This window comes from Adiantum capillus-veneris, chromosome 1 (genome assembly GCF_014529385.1).
Source record: "Adiantum capillus-veneris isolate H3 chromosome 1, ASM1452938v2, whole genome shotgun sequence".
Taxonomy (NCBI): Eukaryota; Viridiplantae; Streptophyta; class Polypodiopsida; order Polypodiales; family Pteridaceae; genus Adiantum; species Adiantum capillus-veneris.
The window spans coordinates 160,634,436-160,641,630 of NC_140931.1; positions in this window are offsets into that span (position 1 = coordinate 160,634,436).

Here is a 7,195-nt window from a genome sequence, read left to right on the forward strand (position 1 = left end):
GTGTAGATAATGTTACTTCTGAGCGTTATATTAGTGCAATGAAATTTAGGATGTACTTGCGTAAAGAGTGGTATTGGGGAAGTATCTTGAAGCAATGCTTGAGGATCAAAGGAAAAATGATTGAAGAAATGCCGGAGGGCTTTGAAGCATGGTTTCATCACCAATTGAGGGACCACATTGATAAAGATTTTGTGGAGCTTTGGTGTAAGCTCAACACAAAAGAGTTGGATGAAAAAATTCCAGAGCTTATGGAATCTTCGAGGAGAGTATTATTCAGGTAATACAATTGATATCTTTATGGTTGTTATTTTATTTTTTACTTAGAGTTTGTATAATAAATAAGTCACTTAAGAAAGGAGCTCAAATAAAGTTAACTGCATTTTATGTAGATGGCTAATTCAGCTTTACGATCAAACTTTGTTGGAGAAGTTGCCAATTGCTGTTGAAAGTTGGAGGGACCTCTCTTGTGAGGAGTGTATGTATCCACTATGGATGAGAGATTATGGTTTGATTGCTTGGGAAATTGAGTATTGCCCTTGCAGGCTAGATTACACTCGAGGCACCTACCCACGTGATGAAGGGAACTTATATAAAGGTTATTTTTGGCATTTATAAAAACTACAAAATTGTTAAAGTTCTCATACTATTTATATTATGTTTGTGAGAAATATATTTTTGTTTGCTTTAGAGCACGTTCTTGAAAGAAATGAAAATGGCATTGAGGAGATTGGCTCAGCTTCCAAGAAAGCCACCTCTTCGAAAAGAGTAAACAATAGTACAATCTCCTCTATAAAGAAACGATTGGATTTTGTTAGATCCAAGAAGCTCAAGAAGTCTCCCAAAAAGAACCAAAAAGGTGCTCAAGGCTCCACAGGTAAACTTGCTTGTATAGATATCTAGCTGTCACTTTATTTCTACTCAACAATTTTTCATGAAATATTTTATTTTCTGATTATGCAGTGCCTTCCATAGATTGTGATGTGACCGTTATTGGCAACATGATAGATGTTTACAAAATTTCTCTCGATGATGAGAAATGGTAAACACATGTGAAAAGAAAGACTAACTATGTGTGGTGTGTGTTGTGAATGTTTGAAATACATGTATTTGATCGTATGCAGGATCTTGGATTTTCTTCATTCAGCCCATGTTGATGGGGAAAAGAGCAATGAAGTGGCCTCTCTTTTGTTTGAGGATTTTCCAACAAACTTTAAAGTTGAAATTTTTTCGGAGAACGAGGTATGCATCCTTCAAAATCACAATGGACAGTCTATCATAGTTTTGGAACTTTAATTAAATTAACAATGCGTATTATGCAGGTCCCTCCATGGAATCAATTCTCTCGAAAATTAAGTAAGAAAGTGGCCGTAATAGCTTCAAAGTATGTGGCAGACAATGGGTGGTACATCACCTTAAGCTCCACTGATCACTTTGGCATTGTGTCTAGCCATGCCATCGAGATGGGATTCAAAATGATGCACACCATCCTTATTTTGATCCCCGATGGTTATGTGCGAAAGACCATTGAGGTTGAGAGAGTAAGTAAATTTATTTGTTGATTGAAAAGCATGCTCGTAGTTTTCTTCAATTAGATCACATTCTAATTGTAATTTGTAGGTGGAAACACTATTGCTAGGATTGTTTTATCATAAGGGTCAATGTCCTATCTACGATTGACGAGATGGAGAGAGCGTGGACAACAACTCTTTCGATGCCAAGTCCGGAATACTGGTGGAGCGCGCCAACGGAGAGTACATTGGAGGACACGCTCTTAGAGGTGCCACCGAGCGTAGACTTGACTTCTTTCGGTAAGAATATATGCTTCCTGCTATGCGTTATTGGACTATGTTACATAAAGTAAAAATGCGCACATTTTTTGCTTTTTTTAGCTGGCTTGTACGGACATTTACTGCGGAGCACACCTACATTGTTGATATGTTTTCTGGATGTGGTGGCTTGGGCAATGTTTGCATTGAGTTGTCTAGACACTGTCTCTGCATAGATAGTGATCCAGAGGTATTCCATCAACATCTTTCATGCTTCAAGGCTCCATGTGTACATGCTATTTCAACAGTTGATGCAGATAGCGATGAGGAGACTGATTGACAGCAATATGAGCCCGGATCACATTGCCCTTGATTGACATCAACATTGATATTATCTATCGGTTTTTCTAGTTTGTGATTTTTATGGAACGACGTGTAACCGTGGTGTTTGGGTGCCACTTTTTTGGTATTACTGAAGACATGTTGTTGGTGTTGATCGTCCTTATCAATTCATCCATGATTTCATATTTATTATGCTAGATAGAAGTTAGTTGAGAGCTTTGGATTTACCAAAGTAATATACCAACACATGCTTTTTTGCGTATGTAATTTCTTCTTCCCGTGAGCATTCGCTGCTACACGGAAGCAAGTATGGAATGGGGATTTTTTTAGTTTGAATTTTCATGCTGTTATGCTGTCGAAATTTTGATTGCTTGTTAATATAATCATGCTTTTTGTTCATGTTTGAAAACATAATCATGGTTTCATGTATACAGAAAAGTTATTCAAGCTTCACGGAAGCAAGTATGGAATGGGAAATTTTTTTGTTTGAATTTTTGCGCCGTTATGCTGCCGAAATTTTGATTACTTATGAATATAATCATGCTTTTGTTCATGTTTAGAAACATAATCATGGTTTCATGTATACACAAAAGTTAGGCAAGCTTCACGGAAGCAAGTATAGAATGGGAAAGTTTAACGAAAGTTAGGCAAGCTTTCATGGAAGCAAGTATGGAATGGGTTTTTTTTTAATTTTTCACATTGTTATGTTGTCAAAATTTTGATTGCTTGTCAGTATTTCTTTACACTGTCGCTCTAAGAATATATATGATTTTATATATAATATTTATATTATATATATATATATAATATCTTTTTATTTATTTATTTATATGTGTGTGTTTATGTACGTAAGTAGTTCTTCAACTCGATAAAGTGTTTTTAAGTACTTGTTTATACAATATATATAGTTATTTATGTGTGTGTGTTTATGTACGTATGCAGTTCTTCAACTCAGTAAAGTGTTCTTAATTACTATTTTATATGCAAGAGTCTATGCGTGTATCATTACTTTGAGGTCTCTGCCCAAACAAGTACAACCATCAAAATTTTATACATTCCTAGTTTCAAATTGGCTTATTAGGCATTCATCCTTGTTTGCAACAACACCTACATGGACAGGAAACAACATTCTACTAAAAGTAGGGTAAATACTAAAGACATGCTCATCTTTTTCTTGCATTATATAAAAAACTCACATAGATTTTCTTTACGTTTGGCTTTCAAACAGCTTGTAGTTACATTTGGCGGTTCAATTTAGCTGCAGATATCAACAATACCCTAAATTATGACAGATCTTGAAGATGTGTTAGTAGACCAGGCCGATTTAAAGTATCACAGCTACTTCAATAATAATAAGTCAGACAGAGACATATGAATTATTCTCGCCAAGGGACTGAAGAGTGGAACACCATCATATAGTTAAAATAAGCATCATATAATTAAAATAAGTTGTTTACATGATTAGGTAGGGAAGCAAACTTGTACACACACACGGTACAACTTGCATCACACTAGTACAATTTATCATGTGCTAGTGCATATTTATGTAACTATATATATTTAGTGTATAATTATTTAAATCTTGCCTCAATCTTCTACCACATTAGAGCCAGAGATGTCGACCAGGTTAATTGTGCGTTTGTAGACAAGCAAATGGTCAATCTCCGCCTGTAAAGAGGCCCTTCGAGAGCTGTCTATGTACCCCCATGTCTCCCACTTGCCCAGAGCTTCTCGCATTGTCTCAAAGCCATCATTGAGTTCCTGGTCTTCGGTGTTGCGAGCGCGATTAAGGTGGTTGAACATCCGGATCGCCTTGTTTGTGTCACGCTCTCTGTGTGTAAACGTCTTCTTTTCTTCAAGGGGTGCGTTGGGCGGGAGTTTGTGAAGCTCTTCGTGGATTTTTGCAACTACCTCATTACCAGTAGTTGCATATCCTATAGGCATTGTATAAGTACATGGAAAATGAAAAATCTCTCTTGATTAGCACCTCCGATTCACTTGTGCAGCATATGCTGCTTGCCTTGTAACATTTATATAGGCTAAAGCAGCATGCTCTCAAAAAGCATTGATAGTGATGGAAGAGTGGCATGTGTTAGTGACATGAGGGGTCCCACACAGCATATGCTAACTGCTAAATTGGAGCGTGCAATAATATATGCATGATTTGTCAATATGAATATTATGCCCCTATGAATATTAGAATCGTCTACTAGTCCACCACTAACTTTTAAAGTGGGGCGTGCAATAAAATATGCATGATTTGTCACTACGATTATTATTCCCCTATAAAATTTATAAGCATCTAATAGTGCAATGAGTAGACACCACTAACTTCCTCTCTAAGGGCTCGGGAAACACTATGATTATTATTCCCCTATGAATACTATAAGCATATAATAGTGCAATGAGTAACCACCACTAACTGCCACTCTAAGGGCTCGGAAAAAATTATTTGTGGACCCGGCTTTGGAACCTTTTCACACGCATATGAACTAGAAAACTCTCTCTTTCTCTCTCTCTCTCTCTCTCTCTCTCTCTCTCTCTCTCACACACACACACACACACACACACACACACACACACACACACACACACGTAAGTAGAAAACGTGCACACAACCTCCTTCTTCACAACAAAACTCCACTTTTACTTAACTCCACTTTCATCTCAATTAAAATGTGGGATATTTATAAAATAGATACATTAAACCAATACATAAACAATTCTATACCAAGTTACTAAATGAAATAATTTGAACCGGCTTGAGAACCTTCTTGCCCAAACTTGAGCCGTACTTTTTTCATTTTGAACCTATATTTCCTTTGTCCCCGTCATCTCCCACTCTCAGGTTCTCTCTCTCTCTCTCTCTCTCTCTCTCTCTCTCTCTCTCTCTCTCTCTCTCTCTCTCTCTCTCTCTCGTTGTCGGTACTCTCACACCCCGATCCTATCTCTATTTCACAAGTATGTTTTTCTCTCTCCGTCTAATCCTTCTTCTCTCTCTTTCCCTCGGTACTTATTTAACATACCACAACGCCACCTTAGAGAGCATACATATGAGTGAAATCCATGCTTCTATAAACTCCAAAAAGCATCACCTTTAGCAAAAAATCACGAATTGATTAACTCGCAAATAAAATTAACCCTGTTTGAACTAGTGTATATAAGAGTGTACGTTGAAAAATATAAGTTAAAAATTCTTAGATGAAATGTAAAATGCTATTCCGCGTTAGATTTTTAACATGTATTGTTTAATTTGGATGAAGTTCTTATAAACTACTTGTTTGCTCTGCATTTTACACGTGTAAACATTGCATTTTAAGGTTTAAAAATTATTTCCAATGTTTATCAATATATTCGTGCACATTTCTTAAAGTCTTCAAGTCATGGTTATGGTTTGTTTGATCTAGTGTGAGAGTGTTAGTGCAATGGCAACCATGGATTTGTATTGATATGTTGTTTTTTATTGTCCAGTGCTAAAATGATGCCAAATCAAAAGAAAATTATTATGCGTGCCATTCAAAAAGAGTGTTGGCAATATCATCATGTGGAGATGGTCGCATACATCAGATTAGTGAAAGCAACGTCTTCATTAAAGACCTCACTAGCCCTATATGGGAGAACATAGAGCGGAGGCTGCGAGGTGAAGGACAATATGAGTTGCTGATTCCAGCAGGGATTCGATAATTTGACCCTCACCACAAGGTTAGGACAGTATTGGGCAATATGAAAGTCTGTTGGAGAGACTTAAAGGAAGATATCCCTTCTGCCTGCGATATGTCAAAATTAGAGCTCTAGGACAAATTATGGGAGGAATAGAAGGTCAAGATGAAGCGTGTGAAAGCTCAAGAGCAAGCCTCCTTACCCAAGAGATTGAAGATGGCCCAAGATACGCAAGCAGCTGTGGGTGGCCGATCAAATGCCAGCCGCACTAGCACAATCATGCGCACGGCTTTGAATGCCAAGTGCCCGAATCTAATTGGCATTCCCCACGAGTCCTTGGTAGAAGGTACACGGGTTGGAGCAGGCTCTTTTGGTGTGTGCACATTATACGCCTTCAAAGGCATCTCTTTCTTTCCAAACCACATTAATATGTGGGAAAATGCTACAAGGGAGGGAGTGAGGCAAAATTTGACAGCTTCCAGAGAGAGCAAGGAATGCAAAGGCTTCACCCCTACATTGTAAGGTACATTGTCTTTACCACTAAAGCCCCCTAGATCACAATCTTTCCATACTACAACGGGGGCACCTTAGGGACATGATGTGCCGCTTTCCATTCGTCCACGAAGGGTTCAAACGACACATGCACAGGCTACAACATGACTGTATTTCATTTCCACCTACAAATCAGCGCTTAGCAAAGATAGAGACAACATGGATCAAAGCAGTGATTGAGTAGATTCCAACAATTTGTCATGCCTTAATTGATGGCGTTGCGGCTGCTCACTCGGCTGATATAGTGCACAACGACCTACACCCATTCAACATAATGTTGGGCTTTGCTCACACAAATAATCCCCGTGTTGGCATCATTGACTGGGGAATGATGCTCAAAATGCTAGCTAAGCGCGTGTAAATTAATTATCTGCATCTAAGCAGACAGTGAAACCCTGCAGTTTTGGAGGCATAGAAAGCAGGGGAAGCAAAGATTGCAAAGCAACCGTGGATTGCTCTAGGACTATACGATCCACGGTGCATAGATGTGTACACAAGATTGAGTAATATTTATGCATTGGGTTATCTATTTGACATGCTGATAGATTTTTGTAGTGTAGCGAGGAAAGTTTATTTTCCTGAAGAAGTATTTTACCACCCTAACCAAGATGTTATCAGGGCCATTCAAATTAAAGTAGACTGCTGGATGAAGTCACGAGAGCGGGAAAATAGAAGAAATGCACATGATGTTTTTATATTTTTCAAAGGAAATTTGAAGAAAGATCCCAATCCTGTCCAACGACCGCTTGTTGAACTTGCACCATCTTTTTATCCGATCTTAACATTTTTGTGATATACATTTGTCTTGTCTGGGGTAATTCATTTGTATTGATGTGTATTATCTAGTTAGGGGCGGTTCGCCTCATTGAGTCATG